Genomic DNA, 16,054 nt, shown 5'->3' on the forward strand with positions numbered 1-16,054 from the left:
TGTGTGTGTGTTAGTGCGGGGTACAACTCATTGGCTTTGGCTGGGTAGAAAGCACCTTCCAGCATTTCTGGTTAAGCCCAGAGGAGAGAGGGTGGGAGATTGTTAAAGGGACCTGGGAGAAGCCTTAAGAAGCAGAGTCAAAGTGTAGAATACTCTGCTCACGGAACTGTTTCTTTCCTGGAGGCTAAAATTCACGGGCAGGTAGCCAGCAGCCACATTAGGATATGAAATGTAATCTGTTTATAATAAGTTTGCAAACTGCCTCTCATTGGTGCAGAGCATGGAGAGGGTACCACAACCCATGGTGAGGTGACCCCTGCCTGCTGTCCACGGTGAACTCACCCAAGCTGGCAAGTCACCGTGAGGTACAGCCTCCCGCATGCTTCCTCGCTCAGCCATCTCTATCCCTCTGGAGCAGATAAACACGTTACCACAGACGACAGCTGGAGTGGCTGAGCGCCAACCCCAGCTGCTTCTCCCTCTGCCACTGCTGCCTGAGGCAGCTATGGAAGCAAAGAAGCAAACTGACCCTGCAGGTTGGAAGGCACCCCTCGGGTCACACAGTCCCACTGATACAGGAAGTAGGGTCCCCTACACCAATATTCTCCTGCAGGTCGTGGGCTGAGCAAGGCAGGAGCAGCCTGGGCAGCTCCTGGCCACCTCCCTGTATAGTCAATGCTTGTCTTGCTTTCCAGAACAATGGTGAATGAAAACAGCAGCCAGTACTTATTAGGCAGTTGCCCTGGGCCTGCTAGCATTTAAGTACTTTGAATGCTTTGTCTTGGGGAACTCACTCAAATCTCCAGGGAGATGTTAGTCACCGTTTTGTAAATGTGGAAATGGAGGTGTAGAGGCCTCCAACAATATGCCCAAACCCTCGCAGTCAGTGAAGCCTGGATTTGAGCCCAGGTTTTCCCAGTTCCAGAATCCAAGCAGCTGCCATGACCACCGCCCTCCTCCCACCCTGATCCCCTAAGCCTTCCACGGGGAGGTCCACAGCCTGGATCCTTCCCAGTTAAACATTCCAGAACTGACATTGGACTGTCTAAGATTGATTCTAGAACTTTCTTCAAGCTCTGATTCCCCAGAGGACATTCTTTCCCTCGCTTCAAAACTGAGAGAACAACGAATCCTAAAGCTGGAAGGAAGGGTAAAAGCTAAGGAGACTGGAACCTCACGCATCCACCTTACCATTCAGGGCTCACCTCTCACCCACTTTGAGCCACCCGCTCAGCCTCTCTGGATCACCAGTGCCCCATCTAGAAGCAGAGAGCACTGAACGGCTCACCACTCCGGTGACCTGAAGCCCTAGCGACCACATGTGCTTGTCTTTCTAACTCTACTGCCACTCCTTGTGGGGATGCCCCTGAAGAAGGGGTGTGGTGGAAAGGTGGGGGGGTGGCAGCGCAGGATGTGGTGGCAGGTTTCTGAAAGCAGGCAGTGAGACTCACCACACAGCCTTGGTCGGAGACTCCTTCCTTAGGCCTTGGGTCTGCCCCACTGTTCATGGGTGATGTGTAAACTACCCCTAAGATACATTGTATTCCAAGAAATGAACACATTTAAAGATACAGGCTTACAGAAAGGGGGGAAAGTCTCCTGTCTTCCTCAAACCCAGCATTCCTTAAGATGCCTCCTAGTCCTTTTCCTAATAGGGTTGTATTCATCATTCCCAGAAGCTTACTCTGACCTCTAGTACTGAAATGATGCCATGTCTCCGTGAAGGCCACTGGCCACTCCCTATCCATCCACCCAGTTTTACTTAACCTTTGTGACAGGTGTTGCTAACTAATGTCACACGTCCATTCCTTGTTTATATTATTCTGCGTCACCACTTAATGGCTGCTGCAGGAGAGGTCCTCAGACCCCCCTCCCTACTGATAATTATCCTAAATGGTTCCTAATTCAGATTACAGGTTCACTAAATAGAGGCTGGAGTGCTTGTTTGTTCGGAAGGATGGAAGGAAGGAAGGAAGGAAGGAAGGAAGGAAGGAAGGAAGGAAGGAAGGAAGGAAGGAGGGAAGGAAGGAAGGAATATGCAAGCTCAATGTGTGTTCTAGTTAGGTCTAATTTCTTTCCATTTCTCTTTAGATTTAGTCGTTTTACATGTATGCACCTGTATGTATATGCACCACATGCCAGCCTAGTGCCTGCAGAAGTCAGAAGAGGGAATCAGATCTCCTGGAACTGTAATCACAGACAGTTGTGAGCAACCATGTGGGTGCTGGGAATTGAACCCTGAGTATTCTGCAAGAGCAGGCCAACTCCAACCCTATTATAAAATTAATATAATAAAATTGCCAACTTGACACGGCCTAGAGTCATCTGAGAAGGGAGTTTTAATTGAGGACTTGCCTAGATCAGATTGGCCTAAAAGCACATCCATGGAGATTGTATTGTAATTGATGTAAAAGATCCCAGCCTACTGTGGGCAGCACCATCCCTAGGCCCATACTCCTGGGCTGTGTAAAAGAACTAATGAAGCATGAATGAGCCAACAAATAGCATTCTTCAGTGTTTCTGCTTCAAATTCCTGTTTGAATTCTTGCCCTGACTTCCTGTGACCATTAGGAGGGGATGAATTATAAAATATTATCAGATGCTCAAACACAGCACACTGAGAGAAGAGTCCAGGAGTAGATGAGTGCACAGTTGTTACTTGCATTGATCACATGACATTCTAGAGCAGGTAAAGCTAATCTAGAATTTTCTTTCTTTCTTTCTTTCTTTCTTTCTTTCTTTCTTTCTTTCTTTCTTCCTTTCTTTCTTTCTTTTTTATTTTATTGTATTTTTTATTTTAAGAAAAACAAGATTTGCCTTAGGAGGTGAAACAGAGATCAAGTGGGAAGAACTTTTTTGACAAGTACTCATAAGAAAGATGAGAACTTCCACTTTCAGGAAGTTGAAGATACCCCTCTCCCTTCCGGCTGCTGAGCATCACTAAGAAGTGTGCATATTATTACATAGGGAAAATACAAAAGGCGCTGCTGGAAGGAGCTGAGAAGATAGGCTGACTAGCAACCTGGGAACCAGAGGAACAGCACGGCCTATGGTTGTCTCACATATCACAGGTGTGGAACTGAAGAAAAAGACTGACAGTCTAAACCTACTCTCTCTAAGAACCTAGAAAGGGGCGTGGCCTAGAAAACAGTCTTAGGCAGTAGTGGTCTACTCCAGGATCCACTACAGAAAATGTAAGCCCACCCTAAATGGAGGGGAGACGGGAAGGGATGCATGGGTGGGAGGCGGATAGACATAGGGCAGGGACATGACGCCTAGCTTCCCACTGTCACCAGGGGACTTCTCTGCTCACCCACCCCTCACCAGACTGGTGTTCAAGAAGACTGACCAGAGAGCTGAGACTTTTCATCTATGTCCAAAGGGAAAGGGTTTCCCTGATGTCTGGTAAACGACGCCAGGGAGCCTGGGCTTCTACCCCCACCAGCAAGAAGGAGCCTTTCTCTTCAGATGTCAATAGAAGCTGGTGGAGAACTTGGCCTTCTACTTCTACCTGGCAAAAGTGAGCTGTTCCTCTCTATCCAACCTCCCCTGTGTGAGCTCTGTAAGAAACCCAGTTAAAATAGAAGACAATAAATAAATAAATTCCTCCAAATAGCAAGACTTCAATGGAAAATACTCTTGCTAAAATTCAGGAATCTTTTAAACCAAATGAAAAAAGATCAATAAATTCCAATACAGAGATGCAATGTTATCCAACAAACTGTTTTTTTTTTTTTTTTTTTTGGATGCATTTCTCTGTGTAGACCTGGTTGTCTTTAAACTCACTCTGTAAACGAGGCTGGCCTCCATCTTGGAGATCTGCCTACCTCTGCCTACCGAGTGCTTGGATTAAAGGTATGCACTACCACTCCCAGCCCATCTGACAAACATTTTCATTTTAAGGCATCTATCATAAGAATGCTTCAAAGTGCAGTGATGGTACTCTTGTACTCATAAAACAAAAGTCAAAAATAGGAAGGAGGAAATGGAAATCTAAGGTCTGAAAGTGCCATAAGCAAAATGAATGTGCACGCATGCACACACACACACGTGCATACACATACACACACACACACGTTCGTACACACACACACACACACACACACATACACCCTGAATGTGATATTTAAAAAAAAAATTAAGGAGAAATACTTAGAGCAGACGTGAGTGAAGATAAAGAATGACTATATAGTGACAATGTGTAGTCACAGCAAGATGCCATAAGGCACCCATAAGACTGAGGGGGAGTGAATTCCAGCATCTGACATAAGTGCCAGCCAGGACCCAGAACAGAGGAACTTTTTCTCCAGACCAGTGGGGTTCGGAACTAACAAAATCTTTTCAATTTCTCACTAAGGAATCTGACTTAATTCTGCCTACCATACCCCACTGTTCCTAATTCCCCAGTTCTCTCTCTCCCTGGTGCCTTTGCGAAGTCAGCTGTCTACAGCCAGCTGCCTCCAGCAAGAGCAAGCTCTCCTCTCCCTGGAAGGAGCGCTGGCTCCATTTAGAATTCATTTACCAGACTATTAAGTGCTCTGTGCGTGGTGTTCCGCCTTCCTTCCCTTTACTGTGCTAGGTCAGGTAAGGCAATTGCCTAACTGAAGGAGAGCTGGAAAGGGCAACTCCAGAGAGTTCTCAGAGAGCCGGATCTCTGACTATAGGCAGGAGAAGGGGTCCAGTAAGATCAAGAAGGATGCTGTGTTGGTGAGAATACAATGCTAGTGCCAGAAACCCTGAGGTTTGTGTCTTTGGAGGCAACAAGGCTGTGCAACCGTTCTCCGGGTGGGCGGGAGAGTCTGGAGGGCATGAGAATCTCAAGGAAGTACTGTGTTTCTTTACCATCTTTGTTCTCTAAGGAGACCCTGAACACCTAGGCCTGCGTGAGCCTTCTTTTATTATTACATATATATATGTATATGTGTGTGTGTAATAATATATATAATATATATATAATATGACCATTTTATTTTATTTTTTTTGTAATTTTTTTTAATTAGGTATTTTCTTTATTTACATTTCCAACGCTATCCCAAAAGTCCCCCATACCCTCCCCCCCACTCCCCTACCCACCCACTCCCACTTCTTGGCCCTGGCGTTCCCCTGTACTGAGGCATATAAAGTTTGCAAGACCAATGGGCCTCTCTTTCCACTGATGGCCGACTAGGCCATCTTCTGATACATATGCAGCTAGAGACACAAGCTCTGGGGGTACTGGTTAGTTCCTATTGTTGTTCCACCTATAGGGTTGCAGACCCCTTTAGCTCCTTGGGTACTTTCTCTAGCTCCTCCACTGGGGGCCCTGTGATCCATCCAATAGCTGACTGTGAGCATCCACTTCTGTGTTTGCTAGGCCTTGGCATAGCCTCACAAGAGACAGCTATATCTGGGTCCTTTCAGCAAAATCTTGCTAGTGTATGCAATGGTGCCGGTGTTTGGAGGCTGATTATGGGATGGATCCCCGGGTATGGCTGTCTCTAGATGGTCCATCCTTTCGTCTCAGTTCCAAACTTTGTCTCTGTAACTCCTTCCATGGGTGTTTTGTTCCCAATTCTAAGAAGAGGCAAAGTGTCCACATTTTGGTCTTCGTTCTTCTTGAGTTTCATGTGTTTGCAGATTGTATCTTGTATCTTGGGTATCCTAAGTTTCTGGGCTAAAATCCACTTATCAGTGAGTATATATCATGTGAGTTCTTTTGTGATTGGGTTACCTCACTCAGGATGATGCCCTCTTATTATTACTTTTAAGCGAGGCATCAGTTCAGAAACAGAGGCATCAACCTAGAAGCCAGGTGTAAGCCGGGAGCTCCATTGCATCAGCGTATTTTCAGCCTTGGCTGGCTGGGATTCTAGCTAATGGACCAGGATACAGGCTGATGGTGACCTCAGCCAGCACATGGGTCTACCTGATCTGGTTAAACTCAACAATGGGCTAAACTGACTCAAGACACCTAGTTCAGCTACCTAGAAAAGGCCAGTTTGAGAGACAGACAGAGGGGGGGGGGGAGGGCTCAAAAGATAGAGGTACCCCTGGGGAGAAGTGTTACTAAAGATTTACAAATGGAATAATTTTCTAATAACAAAATAAACATTATTAAATTGTCCTTGCAAGGTGGCAAATTGGTGAAGAGGTTTTTGTTATCCTTTTCAATGAACCTTGGCTGGGGCGTGCATTAGATTGCACTCCCTAAAGAATGTATTATTTATTTCTGTGCCCTGCCTCCCTGCCTGGCTGGCTTTCCCTTCAGACCTGCAGGTGTTAGCACACTCTCCCTGGGGCTGGGCAAAGGCTGCCTTGGGGTTCATCCTCATCTCTGTCTCCTCTACTTGGGGTCCAGAATAAGAGAGACAGGCTCTCATTCCCATGCCCCATGTTGGGACTCACCTGTACTGTGGGACAAAAATTGGTACTGACTAGCCTGGGAATTCCCTTCTGTGGATCCTGTTCCTGAAGGATGAGAGAGGTGGGGGTCCCTTTCTATCCAGCCTATCACTTTGCTTGGTTATGAACTTAAAGATAATTTCATGTTTGTGAGCTGTGTTTCAGTTAAGTTTTTAGTTTTCAAAGTTGGTGTGGTGACGTAACATGTAAAAGTGATCATTTATTTGGGGGATGTGGGTACCGAGGTGTTTACTGAATTATTCTGTTTTCTTCCATCGTGAAGATCTCCTGTTTCAACCAAAGAAAAGGCCCATATGAAACCTGGTCCCTCACCACGAATAGGAGTGGCTGCCTTCTGGTGTCTCCTGCTCCTTCTGCTGTAGAAGTCAACCAGAACTTGGTGTGTGGGTGTGGGTGTCCTCCCCTCTTTGTCCAGAGCAGCTGCTGTTCTCTGGTCCTCTGGTTTGCTTTGGTAGTCTTCTGGATAAAGGCAGATGAGTTCAGAATGACGTCATTTCCAAGGTTTGACTCAATCCCTGCCCCCGCAAGAATCCCACCTGCACCAAACAGAAAGGAACACCTGTAAGAAGAGAGACCGCTCGCTGCTGTCATCACTAGACGTGAACCCTGTGCAACAGAATCCAAACTCTCTCAGGGTCAACAGGAACGCATCACCAGAGAAAACCCATGGTGACGTTGGCTGCTGCTCTTCACTTAAAAACAACCAAGCTAAATTAAGTAACAATAACAACAACAACAAGTTGTTTCCCACACCACTTGCCCAGCTTCTACCTCCAGTGTTCAGTCTGAACCAATTTCCACGCTTGAGTTATTAACTTATGAAAATCGGCACAAGAGGTGGAGGCAGTGCGCACAGCTCCCCGGCTGCGTTATTACTCATTGCTATGGCTCAGTGGGTTCCAGCACAAAGGCGTGTTATTCTGCCTGCCTCTCTCTCAGTTTTGAACAAAACGCAGCTCACTAATGGGTTCTGCCTCATATACCTTTCTGTAATCATTACGCTGCCATTCTCTGTAATTTATCCTGTTTTTCACGAAGAGCGTGTGTATTAGTCAGGCGTGCACATGTCCTGTAAGTCCCCTTTCATTTGTGGCTAAAAAGAAAGGTCACCAAGCTGCCAATCACTAGGAGTAAAGCATCCATAATGCACCCATTATGCACTGATCCCGGCAATATTTGGAAATAGTAAGGGATTGCTATGAAAAGACTCTGAAAGCCGAGAGAATTGGGACATCGGTGTGAATGGTGAAGGGGATCTGAAAACAGTCAAGAGAAGATGGACCGAGGGGGAGTTTTCTGCCCATCCCAGCAGGATCTCAGTCTGGAGATCACAATAAATCTCTCTCTCTCTCACACACACACAGCAATCAGCGACACCTGCTTACAGGCTGAGTGGTTTCAAGTACTTCTTCCGAACTCCTTTACTGCCAGCTACAGCCTGTATTTTAGCAATTTCTAACCTGTGCTCAGAAGCGCTACTTCAGGGTGGGGGGAGATGGCTCAGTAGATAAAATCCTTGCTACTAAAGCTTGAGAACCTGAGTTCAGATCTCGAATCCCTACACAAAGAGCCAGGTGTGGCAATAGAAGGAATCTGATGCTGAATCCTGGCCCTTAGAGGTGTAAGGGTAAGCGCACACAGGTATACATGTAGCATGTGCACATGCATGCACTCACACATATTTTTTGGAAAGAAAGAAGAGCTATCCTATACTAACTTGAGCCAAGTGTGTCCTGGAACTAAGTGGTATCATGGTTCTAGAAACTTGAGAATTGCTTGCAGAAATCAAGACCTATCAATGTTCTTGGGGGGGAGGGGGAGGCAATGAGAGGAAAGGGGCGGGCTCGGACGTGGGCTCGGACAACTAAAATTGCCAGTGAAGAGAACAACTAGGTAAAAGAACTTGAGACACAGGAAAAGGTGGGACACAATTAAGATTTAAAAAAACAAACAAACAAAAACAAAAAAACAAGTCTGAATTGCTCACACTGGCTACTAAGCAGGTCCCACGAGGCTGGACACTTTGCAAGCAAGGTGCCCCTAAAACTAGAGAGGAGCCCAGGAGCCACCCTCCATCAGGTAGCAGAATTCTCTACCAGATTCTTTCCCAGTCTCTGTAGCCACTGACTTGTAGATGAGCAAGAGAGCAAGCCAGCAAGTGTGTTTCTTTCATCTTGCTGAAAGTGCTAATGAATGCTTTGGTTTTGTTCTTTCCTCCTCATTAAGACAACTGAGCTCCCTTCTGCCCCCAGGAAGCTGCTCTAACCCCCTAAAGCAGCCACTCTCCTTCCTGCTTAGCAAGCTCACACCTCTCTAAGGGACCCTGTCCTGTCAGGTGGCCTAAGGGCCTACCTCACCTGGTTTAGACTCAGCCTCAGGGCCTCTCCATACTGCTCGCTGCTCTTGGAGCCCATTGCATACCACCTTGAGGGCCCAGAGGCACAGTTTGAGGTTACATCAACCCTGGAGGTCCCAGCAGAGCCACAGGCACATTACATTTTCATGTTAGTGTGTCTTGAAGAGGCTGCCAGGTTCGACAGGATTTAGGAAGACTTTACCCACCCCCCAAAGGTAGTTAGAGGCTGTGCAGCCCAGTCTTGTTCACTTTATTTTTGAGTCAAAATCTCTCACTGGCCAGGAAGCCTTAAGGGGAGCTACAGGGATCAGCCTGTCTTGGTCTCCCCAGAACCTAGCCTTTCTCTCTGGGTGCTTAGGAGACAAGCATTTTATCAATTGGGCTATCGCCCCAATCCTTTGCTCCCCTTTTAACAGTATGAAACGAAGCAGAGTGTGTGCAGACCCACGCTGCCGGGGACGTGGGTGGACCAAGGTGGGAAGCAGGATTCCTTCGCTCCACTTGCCCACCATGATTGGATCCCTACCCAAGACGCCCTTCCTTGCTTCCCAAGGCTAGCACCAAGCTGACAAGAGGGCAACTTGAACTCTGCTTTACCCAGAGACAACTGGAGGTAGAAAGAAGGGCCTTCCTGAAGCTGCAAGAGAATGAGAGGCCTCTAAGACACAGCTCTGAGTCACAGTGAGCAATGAGGATGCCACCACAGATGGCCCCATATGGTTGCAATGTGTAGGAGGCTGCCAAACTCTCAAGGGAGAAGTGAGAGGCCCACCTGAGGACTGTTCTTGGGGAGTCAAATCTGAGCAATCATAACCCGACTTTGCTCACCCCACCTGAGTTGGGACCAGCCTGAGCAAAAGGCCACACCTCACTAGATGTCTGCCTATCTCTGTATCCCCCCACATCCTTCCCTAAGTGACACGATGTTGATGTAATCAGCCTGGCAGGATCCAGAGTTACCTAGGAGACAGGCCTCTGGGTAATGCCTGTGAGGGATTCTGGGTAATGCCGGTAGGTTAATGGAGGCGGGGAAACTTCCCTTAATTGAAGGTAGCACCACGCTGTGGGCTTAAATCTAATGAAATGACAAGCTGGCACTAGCAGTCATCTCCCTCTGCTTCCTGACTGAGTGTGACATGTGACCTGTCTCTTCCCGTCCCTTCAGCCCCCTCTTCCCACACCAACGTGGATCACGAGCCAAAAATAAGCCCATGTTCCCTTAACTGCTTCTTGTCACATATTTGGCCACAGCAACAACAAAAGTCACTAATGCTGTTGGTTACATTGATGAGTTCCAGTCTTTATCTCCTCCATCCTGTTAACATTTTAGGAACACATCTCTGTAGCATTAACTACCTCCCCACTGTTGTGTAACATACTCTCCAGGCCTCTACCCACTTGCAACATTGTGACTCTACAGCCCACAAGCAATCGCTGTCCACTTCCCTCCCCTCAGCCCCTGACAGCTTCCACTCCGCATCTCTCTAAAGTTAACTGCTCTTAGCACTTCATGGCAGTAGAATCAGACCAAACCCCATGCTGCCTGGAGGTCCTGGAAGGTGAAGAGCTTTCTCAAGCCTCAGATCAGAGGATTTGTAGTTCTCAAGGAAAGGTCCCCACGTGTGCAGGGGAGAACCTGAGTAGCTGGCTCACTGTGTGCGTCCCCACCCCAACATTGTCCATCAAACACACCCTCTGTGCTCACAGCCTCAGGAACCAGATTGCTGTTTGGAAGCCACTGACAAACCCAAGCTGCCCAGAACCCAGAAGTACGTGATACCCACTTCAACGGGGGTTATGTATTTTAATTCTTTCCCCCTTCAAGGAAGGGGAGAAAACTGAAGCTGTTGATGGAAACCCCACTTAAATGGATCAGCACTGGGGAGCCATGTGCACATCTGTTCTTAACAGGTCTCAGCTGAAAATATACCTAGATCTGTTTATGTGGAACCAGCTAAACATGATAAGATTACAACTTGCAGGGTAAGGATGGAGTTAGGAGTCAGGGGGTGGGGCGGGAGGAAAAACCCATCCACACTCAGTCTGTGTGTTTGCGCCTCACACTTAACCACAGATGTGTTGACTGGGCCGGATTTGCTGTGAATTTTAAAAGCCAAAATGGTTCAAGATTAGTTACAGACAAACTCAAGACCTTCCCACAGCTTTTCTGCAGTTCTGCCTCTCGCCTCACTTCCCCCGTGAGCCCAGGAGGAGACTACAGTTGGGATGTCTCTTGAATTTTGAGTTCTGGCCCATGAGAAAGACAGTATGCTAGCTACTCACACAGAGAGGACACAGAACACCTTAAGCAAACAACTCAAAAGTAGCAGGGGTGGGGGAATGAGGGTTTCCTTTGGGTCAGGTTACAGCTCATAGTTGACATGTTCTATTGGTTGTAAACCTGTGGCAAGATCACTGTAGTGGGAGCAGGGGCTTGGTTTCCTTCACCTCCCACTGATGACATCAAATTCTATACCCATCAGAATCACACTCATGGATTAAATCATAACCCTCAATCAACCATTAACTTCTCAATGATTGGATCTACCAGCTGAGGCCTAAAATTTCAACCCAGAAGTCTTGCAGAGACCTTTTTTACATCCAAATCATTACGAACACCAATCCCCACCCCACCCCCACCCCCACCCCCGCCTCCTGCTGCCCCAGGAAGGGCTGGCATGGGTTGAGGCATGAGTCTTTTTGCAGGCTCTGTGCTCTCTCAGGGTCTTTTGGCTTTGGACCTACAGCTACAGTCTGAAGCTACACTGTCAACTCCAGCACAGAGCTGAGCAAGCAGTCTGGATGGTGGCTTAGAGCCCTGGTACTCAAGCAAATGGCTAATAATGGCTTCAGCAGACTAACACTGGGAGGAAGTAGACCCTGTGGTCTACTTTTCTGAGTTTTGCTGAGATAGAAATCACTGGATTTTTACATGATGACTCCAGTATTGAAGGCAAATGAAAACCACAGCCCTGCTGTGGCTTTGGAGCCTCTCGTGGGTCTGTAGGTGTCTCCACAAGTGGAAGGAAGAGGCCTCATTGGCTTTGCCTGCTCCAGGCTCTGCGCAGCAGGATTCCCGTCCCCCAGTATAGGAAGACCCCATCTTAGGTGAAAGGTGTCACAGTTTAGTGCCCTTCTCCACTTTCCCTCTGAATGCCATCATATCCATATCTTCACTCCATGTTTGAAACTTGCACTCATCTGGAGACATCCATCCATAATGTAGCTCTACAAATTGATATCAGTCTATAAAACGCACCACAGGATACAGAAATAATGGTCACATAGCCTCAGAAACAATCAGCTGAAACTGACATCTGAAAACACACATCCTCCTGCATCCCCCCCACCTGGGGGGGAGGGGAGCTGTGATTGGTAAGGACTTCATTCCCAATGGGCCTCACGCTGCGAGCACTCACCTAGTTTAGTTCATCAAAAAAATCACTTCTTTTAATAAGCAGTCCACAGGAAAACAATTATGGATGGCAGTTTCATTACACAGGAAGTTCTAGAACAAAGAACTCATCACCCACAATTCTGTGACCTATTAGATGATACGGAATTTTAATTAAAAAACATTAACATGTTAAATTGATGGCAAGGAAGGTACTTACCACTCCAAAGTGTTAGAAAGAAACCAGGAAGGTAAAATATGGCTGCTAGGCATTCTGAATGAACTGTGCAGTGTGCCTTAACATTTGTCATCTGTGGCTTTGTGTCTGAGGCTTTCTGCTCTGTTTGTTTTTTAAGACAAGTTCTTACTGTAAGGCCCTGACTGGCCTCAGATTGACGGCAATCATTCTGTCTTTACCTCCAGATACTGGGATTATAGGTACACATACCGTGTGTGCACACTTTAGTTTTGGCAGAGCAGAATCTAAGCTGCGCACATCCATCGGAGGGAGGGTAGTGAGATTCGGGAAGGGAGCTTTCTTCCTTTCTGAGTAACTCCAAAGCACATCCTGAAAGAGGACCCACAGTTAAAATCCCCTCACCTCCCCAAGTGGCTACTGCCCCAAGTAGTGCAAGAAAAGCCCTTGATAGGAAGCTTTTGGTTTGATTGTCGTTTTCTGAGCAAGAAACTTGGTGTTATTTGCAGTCAATTAACTTAAGAAAGCCTTCTTCATTGGGACAGATGAACGGAAACACAGTCTTCTGAAATCATTGGCTGAACAGTCTAATGACAGGCAACGTTGTTCAAGCCAACCTCACTAAGTCTAAGAGCATTGGCTTCTGAACTAATATATTCATGAACAGGAACATGCAGGTGCTCTAAGCCGGTTCCCACACTAGCTTCAAGAAAGATCTAGAGCTGATGGGCATCCCATACCCTCTCTAGACAAGCTCCTAGGTCATGCTGTGTCAGAGCATACCCAAAGTTCTGTAAAAGAGTACACACTTTGCCCCAACCACAGGGCACTGAGCTGTGACCTCTGGGTAAGACACTGGCTTGTGTCCAAGGAGGAAGTAGCTGCCTGAGTCTTGAGAGTCCACAAGAACCAGCTTTACACCTGGAGCTGAGAATATACTCCAGGGTGCTCAGTGAGGCTGGCCTCTTGTAATGAAGGACTTGGGTCTTGGGATGCAGATTGTCAGTCCCACTGCATGGGAAGGAGGCAACTGCTTTTGTCCTGAGTGGGCTGGGCTGGTGCAGGGGCAGCCGTAGAGTTAACCACAGGCTAGAGGAAAGTTTCCACTTCTTCCAAGGAAGAGAGCAGCTTCAGACTTGCACAATGCTGAGGCCAGACTGGGCCAGGGTACGGCAGTGAGCCACAACTGGGATCCTGGGAAGATCCTGGAGTGATAATCCAGAACATAGAGTGAGTTCAGGCCTCAGAACACAAATTATAAAGCAGCTGGCTCAAATGACAAATGCTTATAACCTCAGTAATGGGGAGGGAGAGGCAGGTGGGTCCCAGGGGCTCATTGGCCAACCAACCTAGCCCACTTGTCCAATGAGAGCACTTGGCTCAAAAACAAAACAGAAAACAAAAACAACCCAAACAAACCAAGGTGAGTGCCTAAGGACGGATGCCAGAGGCTGTTCTCTGGCTTCCATGTACACACAGACACAGACACCTACACATGTACAGACACACACATGTGATGCCTTACCAAAAAAAAAAAAAAAAGACACACAATCACTGCAGGGTCCCCTCTGCTGGACAGCTGAAGAGGAATGTAGCTGGTACTTTCCCAAAAGTCCAGGCTTGACTGCGTCATATTCTAGTTCATATGTATTCCTGATTGTGCCTTGAGGTACCAGTCCGGTGGACCACTCCCTTGTTACCATTCCCATATCTTCCTCATTGTGTCAAGGTCAGTGGATAAGCCATGTAGGCCCCTGGCCCATAACAGGTACCCAGGGAGCATAGGTTTGGGTTACTCATTCTAGGCAAACATGGCCAACTCCACTGAGGGACAGTTATGCACTGAACTTCCAGGACCTTGAAAAATACCATGGTGGTTACAAAAAGAAAATGACAGAGGGCCACCACAGGGACATCCACGGTACCCCTGAGGTGAAGCAGGTGAGCCACATTGGAACATGACCCTTTTTCAACCACCTTGACAGCAGGTAGCAGGGGCCCCAGAAGGAGTCAAGTGTGGGTCCTCATGGACCCATGCAGGAAGATGCTGGTGATGTTTAGGGGAGCTGGCTCTTGCCAGGCGCTTTCCCCACTGGCTGGAAGGGCTTCTTGAAGGAGAAGAGATGACAAGGCTGGGTAAAAATGAACAGCAGGCTCATGGGGCAGGGTTCACTGTGCCCTACTTGGACTGGGGCACATGACTAGTTTTCTCTGAGCCAGCACATTTTCCATTCTAAAAATAGCTCGCAGTGACCCAAGACATCTTCCCCTCCTGATAGGGCCTGAAGTTCTGTGTTGTTGTTGTTATTATTGTTTTCCCAGAATGTTTGTGATTTCTGGAAGCAGTGAGCATTGAAACCATTATGCTGTCAGTGCGTTATCTGACTGTCCCCCAGATACAACACCTTGAGGATCAATATTTGGCCCTTCGTGGAGGGAAGAGACAGCCCTGGGAGGTAAGGGGAGCCCTCCCCTTACCAACTCTCTTTAGTCAGCCTGTCTTCTCCTTCCATCATGAGAAGCAGGGGGTGCTGTTCAAGTAGAAAGGAGGAGCAGACAGCACCCCCATCCCCACCGCCATGTTAACAGCAGGGCACACCCATGAACCCCGAGGCTGTTGGCCTCTGCCAAAGCCTGACCTAGCCACAGCTGGAGGAGCTTTTAATTGGACATTGGATTTCTGTCTGCCCTGGGAACCTTCCCACATTGATTTTGGGATATTTCTGGGACGTTTTTAAAGAGGAGGTACCCAACACTAGTCAGGTGACTCCTAGGAGCCCAGTCTTTCGACTGCGGGTTTCCAAGTACGGGTTTCCAAGTACGGGGCTATTTTTACATATCTGAGTGAAGGTCTATTAATTGCTGCACAAGCACTTCTAGGGAAGTTCATGTTTCCTGGAGGCCAACTGTTAACTCAAGCAATGCCAAGGCTTCTCAACGGGGTGCTGGGAGTGGGGGTGGGGAAACTTTGTGATTTGCTAAGGAGAGACTGAAAAAAAAAAAAAAAAAACCACTCACTTTCCCTAAAGGGTTAATGGCTGCAGACAAGACAGCCATATTAAGTTATACCCGGCCAAGGGTGAGCAGTGGGTGAGCAACGCAGGCAAGCAAAAGAAAAAAAAAAATGTAGAAAGGGGAAGATAGGAAAAAGAAAACCGCAAGCATATACACCCTCCCCCACATCTCCCAGCCCACCCCCACCCTCCGGCAGAACATTATATGTACAGGCCACAGATTGGAGCGAAGTTAAATTTGGCTCACAGGAATACAGGAAAGAAAGAAAACAGATCAAGTTACACAGAATCCTATTCAGATTTGGGCTTGGGCCTCAGCACACAATGCCTAGCTAAAGAGAACAAGGCCGCGGTGTGTTGTGGAAAGCTCACGCCCACAAGCTCTCCTTTCCCTGTAGTCATCTGCTGGCCCGGCCCTGGGCTGCAGGCGAATTCCCTGCTCTGCAGGTGGAGACGGGATAAAACAAACCAAAATGGTGTAATGGACTGCAGGAAACCCTTCTTTCAGAACTTGATCAGCCTCCAGAAAGGAAACACGCATGGACTTTTCTCCCGACAGCAATCTGTTTTCTTAGGGTGCAGCGAGCAAGAGGCCTGGTGGCCAGGGTAAATAAAGCAGCCGGTGGCAGGACTTTTGGCAGGCTGGGTTGCACAGGAAATTTGAAAAGACCGCTTCCTACACTCTGATTCCA

The 16,054-nt window shown here is 47.5% G+C and overlaps 2 long non-coding RNA genes across 5 annotated transcripts in view; one reads left to right on the forward strand and one right to left on the reverse strand.

The window, feature by feature from the left end:
• Positions 1 to 1,091: 1,091 nt before the first annotated feature.
• Positions 1,092 to 6,722, forward strand: LOC110289896. Of its 4 annotated transcripts, XR_002377385.2 has the most exons (4): positions 1,092 to 1,150; positions 2,803 to 3,194; positions 3,297 to 3,520; positions 6,665 to 6,722. It is a non-coding gene; the product is annotated as an uncharacterized LOC110289896 (long non-coding RNA). The 4 variants fall into 4 exon arrangements; XR_002377382.2 differs by lacking the exon at positions 6,665 to 6,722 and having other exon boundaries at positions 3,297 to 3,695; XR_002377383.2 differs by lacking the exon at positions 6,665 to 6,722 and having other exon boundaries at positions 2,968 to 3,194; positions 3,297 to 3,695.
• Positions 6,723 to 6,797: 75 nt separating this feature from the next.
• LOC110289897 overlaps positions 6,798 to 16,054 on the reverse strand; it is a 100,943-nt gene continuing 91,686 nt past the window's right edge. The window contains exon 3 of the long non-coding RNA XR_003835996.1: positions 6,798 to 6,938. This is a non-coding gene — a long non-coding RNA (uncharacterized LOC110289897). The remainder of the gene's footprint in view (positions 6,939 to 16,054) is intronic.

Source organism: Mus caroli, chromosome 2 (assembly GCF_900094665.2).
Source record: "Mus caroli chromosome 2, CAROLI_EIJ_v1.1, whole genome shotgun sequence".
NCBI classification, from domain to species: Eukaryota; Metazoa; Chordata; class Mammalia; order Rodentia; family Muridae; genus Mus; species Mus caroli.